This window comes from Hetaerina americana, unplaced genomic scaffold, assembly GCF_022747635.1.
Source record: "Hetaerina americana unplaced genomic scaffold, ioHetAmer1.1.p SCAF_7, whole genome shotgun sequence".
NCBI lineage: Eukaryota > Metazoa > Arthropoda > Insecta > Odonata > Calopterygidae > Hetaerina > Hetaerina americana.
Window position 1 is genome coordinate 41,128,564 of NW_027287316.1, and position 15,005 is coordinate 41,143,568.

Genomic DNA, 15,005 nt, shown 5'->3' on the forward strand with positions numbered 1-15,005 from the left:
GAAGTAAGGAATAATATAGGGCAAACGACGTGTAGTTCTCGTGATACGTTGAGGTCCGTCGAACCGTCCAAAAATCCTCTTTAATGTGCATAATACCTCCGTCCTCTTAAATGTGTATAATACCTTGAACAAACTTTACACGTCGCACATGTGTCCAACATTTTTGCACATCGCATTTTTGTCCAACCTATTCCTTATATCATTTCCTATGCCCAAATCTCAAAATTCTCCATTCCACTAACATTCAAATTCCTCATAATCAGGTCTCGGCTCCATAAAATACTCCGCCCGATGTTTAAAATCTTAACATATCCATTATTTACTTGTTTTCTTGGCGTAACTGTCATGCATCATCAAAGGAGAAGAATAAACATACATCAAAAGGTCTTACACGATTGAAGTACGAGAAACTGCATATTGGCTGGTATTGAGGTGTCAATGCTTATATGCATTGCACGTTTCAATGAAGTCGGCTTAAGAGGGGTCATTTTCAGAACGACCGATGGTGAGCGGGCGTGATGCCTGATGGCTTACCTCCTTCACCATGTCCGTGGGTGCCCTCAGAGCGGAAGTGTTAATGGTCATGGCGAGGACGACTCCCATCCGCCGGCTAACGGTCACTCCTTGGGGGAATCGGGACGAGGGGTCGCGGCGGGACGCCATTTTCCACGCGACGCCGTCCCAAAACACCAGCGGTTGAAGCGGTTGAGGCGAACTTCCTGCGGCGGTCGTTTCCATGGCGTCCGTCATTGTTGGTTAGGAAGTTTTACTGTCGAACCCACGGAGCGTAAATTATTACGGCAATTTGTGCTGAAATTTAGACTTCTGGTCATTTTCTATCGTATGACTGTTGTAAGCGTCTTGTGATTAAATAACAGCAGCAAAGTTTTCTTACAGCACTAGCAAAATGATCACGATTCGATTGTTATTTTTTCGTGTGTGCAGCTCTTACGTTCGTCTTGTTGAAGGGAATAATACTTATGTGGAGAGTACCACCTTTGAAGGTTTATTCTGGATGAATTATGTTGCATATTACTAGTTATTAAGGAGAGGCGGCCGACAGGGTCATTTGCGCAATCAAGCATAGGTGAGCAATTTGGCAGGGATAGGATGTATAAGGAGTGGAGAAGGATGGAGAAGAGAAACCCGGCGTCGGCAATAGCCTATTCTCAACGAAAGATGCCAAGAGGCCCAATTTTAACGTCCCATCCGAAGGACGGCGGACTCAACTTGAGAAGTTCTCGACATCGCATCCCAAGTGGAGAAAGATCTAGAAGCCACTTTAAAATTCTTTCAGCTTCAGGATTCGAATACAATCCCTCGGGGTGGAAAGCCAGAACATTGATCACGTATCGATGCCTCTTTGCATTAGTTTTTAGACGCACATTCCGAGACAGATTGACTCTTCCTATGCTATAGAACTTGTCAGAATGATTTTCACACAGAGTGCTAATCGCATGGAGTATTTCGATATACGTTACACATGGAAGCACCACGAATCTCAGCACCGTGATGGTGGGATCGTGGTATGATCTTCCTTGCTGACGAATTTTTTTCTCAAATGTTTACTTAGCGGTTAAAATTTATTCTTTTCACACCATGGTCGGACCCATATCCATGAAAAGTGGCGCCAAAGACACCACGCACGCAAACGAACGCACCAGCTATCCTAATGTCCGCCCTCCCTTACCCTTTGTCCCCATGACGTAATCGCTCGTGGTGATTCCGGCATGTCCCTAGTAAGGGAAGGTGAGGAATCTGGATCATGCAAATGAACGGAAATTGAAGGCGATTGACAAACGGGCGAGGGTAGAAATGAACGTTTGGAGTAAACTGTTGCGAAAGATTCTTCCCCGATATTGGATTGGGTTCTCTCTGTGCTCCGTTGTGCATCAACATCGAGACGTGTGCTTACGCATGGTCTAAACCCAGCCTTCCATCCAAATGAGATGAGGGCTCACGGCATTCAATGCCCACGAATGTGAATCATGAGGAAGGAGACCAAACAACGCGCACTTAAACCAATGATGAACAATGGGCACATTAAAACTTCTACTTAGTTTTCGTGGAAATAATGTGTATCTCCTATAAGTAGCGTACAAATCCCTTGGGTACACAACTATTTTTTTTCATTTGAGACAATGTTAAATCACGAGGAAGGAGTGCAAATAAAAACAGGATTTATAATAATAATGATAAATAGCAAACCAAATATATAGCTTTTAATTGGTTTTGGTGAAAAAAATATCTCCCGTAAATAACCCTTAAAAGCCCAATAGCGATTTGTTTTCCAAGCTTAATAATGAGTTTTTCATATGAGATACTTTCATATTCTGAACGCTAGAGCCTTACTCGTCTTCTGCTTTGAATTCAGATCAGAGAAAAAGTCAATAAAATTTGTAGCCTCTCTCGTCATTTTAAAATTTTCTGAACTGCCAGCTCGAGGTTTAAAATATCCATTCATTACGGAATATTTTGCTTCTTATTCGCTATCTTGCGTTGTTAGAGTAAATGATAATTTACAAAGCTCCCTATTCCATTTCATAGGCATCGACAAAAGTTTCCGTAGACATAAGTTTCCATCGCGAATATTCGCCAGAAAGCTTCAGTTACAATAGTTACTGTTTGCTGTAATATTTTTCCTTATTTGAGTTAATATGTGATATTTTGATTTGCAGGTAACGGTATAATTTTTTGGGTAGACACTGAAGAAATCAGGAACGAATCGATCAACCCTGGTTGATAATGAATAGAATAATGTACTAGATTGATAAATTATTGAAACATAATACCCAGTCCAAAAATTAAATTCAAACTCCACAAACCCAGCTAAAGTCGTAATGAGGGTATCATTACGAATGAACATTGTTAAGTTTTCATTATAATTAGGTCGCTGTGAATATTTGTTCCATAAAAAATACAATTTTGCTTCCATTTCCACCAATTACAACCAAGAGGACTCCATAAATTTTTTCTAGTGAACCTTTTAAAATTACATCGTAACCAACTTTAACTAGGAATAAAGCACTTGGCTCCAAATCTTAAGCGAAACTTAGGATTTAACCCACATTTCCGAAAAGAAAGTGTCTTAAAAATGTCAAATACAACTTTTCCGTCTCAATTTGATTTAAAGTGTGAATGAAATAATTTCATAATTTTTTAACTCTTTCATTTAATAAAAGGGCTTCTCTATGATTATTTTGCAATGATGTTTTAGCATTACTCTCATTAACAATACCGAAACCACCTAATTTACTTGAGGTTCAAAGCACTATTTACGCTTGTGTACCCTAGTTCATGACAAATAGCTCTTCCTATCACATGCTACTAGAATCTAATGTATGGTGCGAGAGATCCGTTTCATGAGCTCATGATCCAAAGCGTTACCTAATCTTCTGAGCTGCAATCAATGATACTATAGATTTTACGAAACAACAAAAACGTTCATTGTCATCGTTCATACCTCATTGTAAGTAGAAAAAACGATTACTGGAAAGTACCATGAGTAGTACATATCGATCAGTGCACCCTAAGATAAAAAAATAGCCCATTGATTGAATATGATAAAATAGAATATATCTTCGTAGTGCATGTGTTTACCTTAAGTGCCCTGAAATCAAATATATTTTTGTTCCACTTGAACCGATTATCACTAAACAGTCAGAAATGAAAGACACTTAATTTCATCCAGAAAAACCTCAAAAACACTCGATACGATTATAAAATATCGGCGCTTTCTTTTTTAATTGGATGAAGCACGTAAATTTCCATTTCAAAAGTGTTAATTTGGATTTACGCTCGGCAGGCTGGACGCGAAACCCGCACGTAGCCCGGTTATATTTTATGAAAACCTCAGACAAATCTGCTTACTCTCCCGAGGAAGCATTTAATATTCAAAGTGACCGGGCAAAAAGCAAACCCTTACGAGTCGAGTCTGAAACTGGACTTCAATGAGCAAACACAGACTTCGAACAGCGAGTGCGTCCTCCGGCACTGTTCAAAATGCCATCTCTTATTAGCATATGCAACCGGAATTCCACCAATGTGTTGCCAGGCGCATACATTTCAGGAAAGTATCATCCTTATGCGCATACGTGATTGCCATGCCTCCTGCATTACAGCATTGGAAATTGCATAGCTTAAAACGTTTACAGGAGGATGGTAGCTTGAATAGAGGATGATATTAAGCAAAAATAATTCGAGGTATATGTGTCAGTTATGACACAGGGTATCATTCACTGGTTTCCATTTTGGAGCAATCCAATTCATGAAATCACACCTCCTTTGAAACCAATGAGAGAAAGAAACGAGCTTAAATTAGTACGATAACTAATATTCTTTGGCTATTGAAATGGATATCAACAATAGCCATTATTGATTCAAACGAAGTTTTTACATCCCAGTCTTTATTTAAACAGTGGAGCGAAAAGAATTTAATGAATAGTTAATATAAAAGAGTTTACCGTAATATTTATCGGGTTGAAGTCTATATAAAAACGGGAAATTACGAGTACAATCTGCTCGAAATAAATTAACGTTTTTAAGTCTCATAATGACACGGAAATTCAATTATATTTCAATTCTCCTTCTTCATACACCTTAAATATAACCTTACCGAATCGTGTACAATAGTATTAATGCAACCATTAAACAACTCCCATCGGTGAGACATAAAAATATAAAATTTTTCGAAGATTTTACACTGTGGTGTACCTATGTGACTTCCACTAGCCTTTACCACACCACACCTTATTTGAATTTTTCTCATGCAAAAATGAAGAGGCCCTTGTGTTAGCTTGGAGCTTCAACCCGAAATGTAACCCTGGAAATGAGAACCCCTAGCAATAAACCCTGGATACATGATTTTCCGCCTGTGACACTTTAATTAGAAGAAAGGAAAGTAAAGAGGAAGGGTATCTCCATCATTGACGAGATAAAAATCTTACTGCTTTTTGTTCCACGACATTACTTGTCTCTGAACTCTTTCCTCATCAAACCAATCTAAACATGACCCGGAATCGAGATGCCATAAAGTTATTTTTTGTTGAATAAGGAATATTGCAGTGTAGCCGAAAATTATTCTCAACATCGCCTTGATCAAACTATTTAGCAGCCTCTTATTCTATTCCATCAATTTCAATAAAATGTATATCTGAGAGAATCACTTAAACAGCTGAATAATTGAATGCTATTCCGGAAAAATGCACCGATTATGGTATAATTCGACAATTAAGAAAAAAATGACAAGAAAGTTGAAGATAGCTTTAGTTTAGGCAATTCCAGAGGTCGAAAACAGCTGTACTAGTCTTTTTCTGTTAAAAAAATCTCGTATAGACGGCCAAGTATTATCATATCTTGTATCTCACATCGCTTGCTCGGAGAAAAGTCTAGATTAAATTGTATAACAATCAATTTTGGCGGCGACTCCGTTAAAATTATAACGAAATATTCTGTTTAGCATTCATTAGTAGTTTTAACGCGAAATTTAAGTTTATATTTCGGCCTATTAGCTCTCAAATTGATGAACTTTTACGTCCAATCAAAGGCTCAATCACATTGTTTCCTCTTTCTCCTTTTAAACCTAGCCTGGATTTCAAGCGAAGGAACAACAAATTCCAACAAACTTTCTCGCACAGAAACGCCGCAATGATTATTATAAATTCCATCTTTTCTGCACAAGACAGAAGTTGCTCTGAGAGTTCCCCACCGCTCCGTTTTAATATTTCCACGGTAATTTCATCCCGGCAGGAAGAAAGCGCGCTGACGGAAGCGATAAGCCCGATAAATTATTCACTCTATTGCGGGAAACGTGTTGGAAATTTTGGAGAGACGTGTTTGCATTTTAAGTCCACAAAAGCTTGAAAGCGGAGGCGATCGATAAATCACCGTCTCATTGTGTGAACAGAACACCGATGCTCGGACGATTTGCGGCGAAAATCAACGCTTGGCGAATCCTAAGAACCGCACAGAGCACACGCTGGCTCGGGAAAATGTTTGAATTCCCCCACCTCCTTCCACCGTCCAATTTCATACGATCCGAATTGATACGCGAGAGCTCGGAAAGATAATGAGAAGGGAGGCGGTCTCAAATTAAAAAAATTAAGTCAATACGTGAAACGGATTGGATTCAATCTTTGAAACCTAAATTTCAACTCTAACTCAGAATATTATGAAGTCTACAGAATCCTGTTTAACTTTGTCAAATCGGTTATAAATCTAATTATGGATAAAATATGCCCGTTGAAGTGAATACAAAAACTTTAAAATGATTTTTAAACGTTGAAACATGCAATCGCGAGGAATATTACCAATTGCCTTATCCATTAAATGGGAAGGAACAGCACATCTACTTTTCCACAGAATTTTTACATTGAATATTTATATTTAATTTCTTCACGATTCGTCATCAAAGCGGGTGCAAAGAAAATGAGTTTGCAGCCACGCAATCAATCGGGTGTGTTAGACCTATGTGAATCGCAATCACTCACTCGTTCAGGGTTTACAATGATTCCTCCTATACCTGTGACCCGTCAATCATACAGATATGAATACAAAATTATAAAACGGATGTACGCAAGTTTGCACTCATTCACTCAATCACTCAGGTGTGTTCAGAAACAGGGACCTTTGCGAATCACACGTACTCACACTTTTGGGGTTTACAAGGATTTCTCCTATTCATCGTATATATATCTCCTCATATATATATATATATATATATAATCTTTCGGCCTCCTCTGAGGCCTTCTTAAGGTCATACCTCGATTCTATTGTGGTAAATATATACATATGTGTATATATATACTCATTTACATAGAAATAGATATAAGGAAAAGGGATAGGAACACACTAAAAGGACGAACACAGGAGAGGTGGGGAAGGCGGAATCAAGCAGATCACGAGAGTAAAATATATACATATATATATATATATATATATATACATATATATACATATATACATATATATACATATATATACATATATATATATATATATATATATATATATATATATATATATATATAACGATTGTCCGGAAAAACTCATACGAGCGGCACAATAATGGGCTGACACAACATAACACAAATAGAAAAGAATAGACACATATAAAAGAACACTTACACGGTAAATTGTTCGAGCTTTCGGCCCTCTCAGGGGCCTTCTTCAAGAGAGACTCTCTTGAAGAAGGCCCCTGAGAGGGCCGAAAGCTCGAACAATTTACCGTGTAAGTGTTCTTTTATATGTGTCTATTCTTTTCTATTTGTGTTATGTTGTGTCAGCCCATTATATATATATATATATATATATATATATATATATATATATATATATATATATATATGACGTTAAACGAGATACTGTAAGAATTTTAAAATATCTCATTCATCAAAATTGGCAGAGTTCTTTGGCTGCTACAGTGGAAAAAATAAAAACACATATATGGAACCTGAAAACACTACAAGCCTTCTTGGAAAGCCGTGTGAAAATAAAGGACAGGAATCCTTCCATTCCATTCCTAAATGTTGGCGTCAACGGGACATCTTCCTGAGAGCGGATTAATACACACGATATCCCCTCGGCGCTGAAAATAAACAAGTATTGGGCACTAATGAACAAACTACGGCCAGAGTATGAGCCTCGGCGCGAGAAGACAGTACACCCGCTATTTCGTTTAAACGATCATCCCAAAAAGAACTTCTAGTAAACGTCCAGGCATCTTCAAAACTAATAGGTAATAATAGACTTTTTATATTCTAAACAGAACTTTTTCTCTCGTAAGGTTACCACCACGAAAAATATGCTTTACAGTTTGAATGTTAAATTGGTGCCAAAAAGAAAAATTGAATCCAGTAGACAATGGTTGTTATTATAGACTACAATTTTCTTTTCCACGTTAAAAATAAAACACTGGTATACGAAGGAAATATTGCAATTGCAAACATTCTGAAATAATGCAATGGCAACAAATGTATTAAAAAAATTAATATTACAGTTAAGATCAACGTGGATTACGAACTAGGATTTGGTAAACACTTTTAAACTCGTACCTTATGCAATTCTTAAAAGCTGTTCGTCCAGTTTAAAAAATACAGGCAATATGCTTAATCGAATTGTAAAAATTATATTAAGTTTTAGAATGATAAATATTCATTGTTGTTACAGTTGTTTTTACTCTTAATTGCAGAAAAATGAAATTGGATTGGAATTAATAAATGGAATTTCACGTTGTTAATCAGTGGAATAAAAGACCAGCAATTCTGGTTCAAACTTTTAACTCGCTTCAAAAGAAAACTCTTCTCTTTTCCCTCTGGGACTCTTAACATATTATTTTATTAAAATAATGCAAGTCACACCAATAACAAGACCCAAAGGCATGCATATTCAATAGTTTTAGTCTATTTTTTCTTCTTTCATAACCTGCTCCTTCAATCTGAATTAGCGGCATGCATAAACGCTCCATCCCCGAGGTTTGACTCCAAATTAGTGCCCAAGGGAATATAGTCCTCGCGGAGGAATTCGATAGGGAATGGGAAATGGAGTCCTATTTCTAGGTGAAATATTTCAGCTTTAGACTTCAGTAACTCATTACGACTATAGACTTTCAAGATATGTACGAGTCACGTTCGGTTCTAATATTTCCTCATTTTCATTTGATTAACTACTTGTACGAGTAAGTTAAAACTTCTGTCAATTCTCAAGGACCATCTCCCGTATACGTATGCACTTCTCAGAATGTCAACACCATGATTCAATTGCCAACGAGAACACTGTTGTAGGGGTAACTTTTTCCCACTGGAAAATTGCCGATGGTCCGTGGCCGAGTTTTCTTGAGTACGTTGTAACACGACTTTTGGCCTTCATTGAACTGCCTCACTTACGAAGGCACATTTTTCACACCCATAACACCATGACCGCATGTTTCAGTCAGCTGAAAATGAAATTTGACGAGTTTAACCATGCAAGTGGAGAAAACATTATTACATGCCGTCCTTGTGCACTAAACGACGCCATTTCCAGTGCGGAAAAATCATTTCACTCTAGCTGCGGAAATATGAATACCATGCACTGTACGGTCCAGCCACCTACGAGTATGTTTTGTATCCATGAAGAGTTTTTTGTGTATTTTAGACGCAACCATATATCTCTATATACTCCAAGTCCAGAAAAAAATTAGGTGAACTTAAAATTTGAAGTTACTTCCTGGCATAACGATTGTCGTAACGATGTAGAGGAGAGCAGAAATGAGGCAAGATTTCCATCAAATCATCAATGACTGCAGAACTCATGAATTCTTATCATATCATGCCTCAAACGTATTATTTTCGGTATGGTCTGTATGATCATGAATAATGAATTAACATCAGGGTTTTAATGAACCGAAAAAAATAAAGTGTGCAAAACTCCATCTTCCAGTTGGTTTCATCTTCCGATCTTCCTTGAAGCCAAATTCCTGGACTGTATGTTATAGGAAAATGCTTCAATAAGGCTAGAGGAACATGCATATCATTATTTCTAATTGAACTATCGGAATTGTCCTTTGGAAAAGCAAACGAAAAAAAATTAATAACTCAAATAAAATTTAATTTCAACTCCTTTAAAATGAAGAGACACTTGTGGGTTCTAAAATGAAGATAATGAAAATGTTCAAAGAATTCAGCCCGAAAAGGTATTATTGATTCTTTCTGTTAAAGCCATTTCTCTGGGTTAACACAATTGTATTTTGGCCTTGACGATAGATATTACCCTCAGACCGACATTCATTGAATGAATAAAGAAACCGATAGAGCGTAAAATGGAGTGAAGAGCTGCAGCCAAGAAATGTAATCGAATCGCTAAGTAATGAAAAAGAAATCGCCATTCGAGGGATCTGAGGATTTGAAACCTCGATATATCCTATTCTACATATTAAATTGGTCGCCTTTGGCTTTAATGCTATGGATTATGGACCGATCCCGACGTCTCTCAAAAGGGAGAAATTTAAATTCTCTCAAGAAATAAAAAGCGGATTTCGAAGATGAAATAGTGGATTTGATCAGACTCGGAAGTCAAATATTTTTTTTTATGACGACTGCCTCAAACACTACCTGTTGGGAATATTTTTTTTTAACTCCCGATCGAGAACTGAGAGGTATGGTAAAATAGTGATTAGATCGTCTAACCCGAGAGTCTCGGGTCCAAATCTCGGTCGACAGACATCGAAAATTCAAATCGGTGAGGTTTTATCGAATCCAGTGCTTCGTGGGAAACCTCAAGGTGTCGGAGAGAAGTAGCCGCCCATGCCCTAAATGAGTGAATTACACACACCGTTGTGTTTTGGGTGTATTTAACACCAATTATTTTTTTCCACCGGAATTGATTGCCGAAAATAATGTTTCTTCCGCGTGACCGCTTACTTCCAATGAGACAGCCGGAGACAATTTCTAACGGCCGGTAAAACATTAAATTCTTCGATGCCATCATGAGCACGGATATACAGGTATACCTGTATCGTCGTGATTCCACGAAAAACACCACAATCCGATACATTTCCGGATAAAATATGAATAATTCACGGTAGCTATCGTTAACTCTCTCGAGGATTGCCATTACTAAATCGGAACATTTGGTATTTTTCGTTCCCCTCCTAATTTTCCATTCTTCCTCACAAAATCCCAAAAAAACTTCCCCCAGCCCCAATTATATTGCGTTACACCTACCCTCATGAGAACTGATCCTCCCCTACCCTGATGCGGGCATTTTCACTCGCTCTGCCATCACCAGCTAAGCAAACCTTCGGATTGATTAACGCGATGGTACCGCCCCCTTCGAGTGATAACGGCTCCATCAAAAATGTTGGGAAGCAATGAAACACCGCATTCTGTAATTAGGACTCGCCATGAGATGACCTGGATATCCGAACAGCACATCCATGCGAAGAAATAAATTTTATTTCATCTCGTTGTTTCCCACATCTCCGAAAACATCGCATGCATCATCCTATGTACAGATATAATATACCTACAACTTTAAACTCTTCACGTGTTTCTAAATAAGTTTATTTTTTTCATAATCCTCCGGTTTTCTGCCGTATGACAAGTCTTATGATCCATTTTTGTCTCCGTTTCTGTCCTTTGCTTCTTTATGACTTTTTCCAACCCTAATGTCATCCAACATCTTCAAACTCCTTTTCCCCTCCTGCTATTTCTTGAATTGCACTTTTTGATATTCCTTCCCATTTTGTTATTATTCCTATCCAGTTTCCTTTTCCTCCTCCGGATAAAATTGAGGCGACTTCTCTCTTTTCCGGCACCTCCTCATTCTCCCCCCCCCCCCCCCGTCCACTCATCTTATTCTTTCCAGCCTCCTTCAAGCCCTCATGTCTCAACACTGTCCTCCTTTTTACCTAAGGTCCACGTTTCACAACTGTACTTAATTACATTCCACTTTTTTTATGATTACACCTTTCTGTTAGAACGTGAATTCCTATTCATTTCGCGGTCTCTCACTGATAATTCAGTAATAATTAAAAAATTGTAACATACCATTGCTGAATATTTGCAAAGGAAGAGGAAATTGTCTTAGAAATTGGAATGACAATCTGAGAGGAAAAAAAAACATTAGAAAGATTGGGAAACGAAATGAAAGAGGCGGATGACTTTTTTTTACGAATGAAATACAGATCAAAGTTCTGTGAGCATTACGCACAAATTAGTGGTGGAAAAGACTGTTTTACAACGACTCTCGAAGAGTATACGCGGGGAAGATTTAAGGAACTACCAATTGACCATTCTCATCAGAATCGGAATTTTCAGATAAAAAATCAATGACTTAAATCTGTAACACTATGCTTCCATGAACCTAATAACTAAACAGAGGTTTATTATTATACTTACGACAGTTAAACAGAAAGGAAGGATAAATATTAATCACATAGTCGTACTCTTTGTGGGCATGAATTGATGAGAGGGAGGTGGAATTTAGCGAAAACATTAAGTAATTAAACCAATAAAATGTAGAGAAAAACTATGCAGGTACCCTCTCTCACCCGGCTTTTTATTCACAATGACCCTCGTGACTTGCACAAGCTGAAGATCCACTGATATTTTTATTCCTGCGGCAGGAACCCGTCAATCGCACTAAAATGCAATATTCAACGAAAAAGGAAAAGCACACGACTTAGACGAACACTCATTCTCCCACTCTCCTTGTTTCAAAAATGTACTGGACTTAGAAATCTGTTACATACACACTATGTTCTTTAAGTGTTCTCCCATGTTTTCATACGACCTATCCTACATTTTATTACTGTAATATATTTGGATTTTATAAAATATATTCATTATTATTTCTGAAGGAATTAATTCCTTCAAGGACTGAACAGAAGGTGGGAATACTTAAAAAATGAAATGATGAGAGTCGCAAATAAAGTAACAATAGTGAAATAATTAGACAATAAATATCTAATAATAACAAATTTGAGGGTCAGGACATAAGGAAATGGCAGAATGTAAACACAAGAGTGAGGAAAAAGGAAGCCCCCAGATATAAGTAGTACACTAAGGCGAGAGTTAATAGGAAAAAATAAATGTGGTAAAAAGGACAGTTGGAGGATATGGAGAGTTTACTGAGACAAGGAGAAATGGGTGGCCTTTACTGGGAGGTGAAGCAAAGGAAACGAAAGAACTGTCAGGGTGTAAGAAAGGAAAACCCGTTCCCACACTTTAAGAGATAAAACAGTGAAAGCATTTCATACTAACAAGAAAGACTCGTACTTTTCCACAGAATTTCCAAAAAATCTGTGGAAAAGTACGAGGGTCATCCGGAAAGTAGTACCCGTTCGTGAAATAAAGACACAAAAGTAAATATTAACAAACATAAAAAATTTTATTTGAAAGAGGATACTTTAAACTACTTCTCAACATAATCTCCAAGCAAATTAAGGCATTTGTCATAACGTGTGACAAGTTTCTGTATTCCTGCTGCATAGTCCTTCGCCGCCAGCTCATTGAGAGACGCGAGGGACCCATCTTGCACAAATTTTTGCATAATGCAGATGGTGTTTAACAATTTCATGAACAATTGTTCGAGAAACATTGGGAAAATGCTCACAGATGTCATCAATTGTGACGCGCCGATCGTTCCTCACGAATTCGTCAACTGAGCTCACCAGTTGGTCTGTAATGACAGACGGTCTCCCCGAACGCTCATCGTCGTGTGTGTTCCCCCTCCCCATGTTGAAGTTGCGACACCACCGCCGAACAGACGTCCATTACATTGTCTCCATTCACCTCCTTTAATTGGCGATGAATATCACATGGGCGAACGTTTCTTGCATTGAGGAATTTAATCACTGCCCTCACTTCACAACTGGCGGCGTTCTCAATTTTTTTAAACATTTTAAACAATCACAGAAACAACACAGGCAATGCTAGCGTCACGCAACTTGGCTCAGAGAAGGCAGACAAGCCACTGAAGCTATCTGACCTCGTCCAGCGGCTACTCGCGTCGTCAGCACTTCATGCGGCACGAACGGGTACTACTTTCCGGATGACCCTCGTATGAGTCTTTCTTTTTAGTATGGATATTAAATACTTCCACGAAGTGAAGCCTGAAACAATAGAATATAGTGGAAGCATTTAACTACGCAGAGGAGATACAGGCAAGATGAAAATCTCAGATACGATATAGTAATGATATTAAGTCAGTTTGTTTGGATACACTGAGAAATTAGTCTACTCATCCGAAGTTCGCTTAGTTTCAGGTCTACTTGATTGCGAGATAGAAAAGGCACAGGGGGAAATGAAAAAGCAACAAGGTAATGGATTTTGATAAAATCCATTAATAATTAATCAGGGGTTGAGAAAAACCATTTTATAGGTTCATTCGCATTATGAATAAGGGAGGAAATTGATCCAAAGACTATGATAGAATTTTCATCCCAAAAAAGAGAAAGGTAAGAGTATGCAAGGACTACAGGACGGCAAGTCTCATTTTGCATTCCACTAAAGTAGTACTTAGGGTTGTCAACTGGATGATGGAGACAAAAGCAAATGATTACTCAGAGAAATATGAGTTTGGGATCAAAAAGGGCCAGGACACGCAATGCAATAACAATAATGTGGTCTTCAAATAGGCTTTACACTTGCATACATATGAATTTGCACATCTTTTTTTGAAGGTTGTTCCCCTTTTCTCAACTACCCTTTCTCTCCCTTATACCTTACCCATCCCACGTGGTACTAGCACCCTCTGCCACACACCTTTATGTTGGATCATGATGTATTTATGTAATGTAACAAATTAAACCAATATTGTAACTTCCATAATACTTAATTTACTTGTCCCACTTTTCACCAGTTCCATCCTTCGGCAACATCATCAAGTATATTACTTCTTTAAATCCAACCAGCAAGGCTTTATACAATATACCCTTCCTAGGTCAAGGAGGCAGGGGGCTTGGATGTGAGAAGAATGTGGTGGGAGGGGTGACTTAGTTAGGTGAAGCCATTTGTCTGATTGTTTGGATTGAAGGGGGACAGCGGGGTTCAGTGGAAGAAGGTAAGCTGCAGGGAGGAAGGTAGAAACATATGGAAACATTTAGAAGGGAAGAGTGGGAAAGGAGGTACTCAACATTAAGGTTAAAATTTTTATCTTGGAACAGGATCCCCAGTCATTCTTAACTGTCCAGTCTGATGGCTTTCTTTTCAAAATGAAGGAGAGTGATAGCGAAATAACTGCCCTCGAATCAATTACATGCATGGAAAAAAGGGAATGTTTGGTAATCTCTGGACCAAACCATGAAGTTTCCTCTTGTTTGTCTAATTTAAATGTTGCAGCAGCTCCAACATTCTAATTTATAGATCCCAGATACTTCTTAATATAATATGCCACTCTATTTGACTTTTTCCGCAAGAATTTCGAAACCTTGAGTGAGACCACTTCAAAAAGTATAATTTATACCCAGCGAGGCTTTATTATCAGTCTCTGGGAGAGAGTCATAAATCAAGTCCTCCTATTTTTCT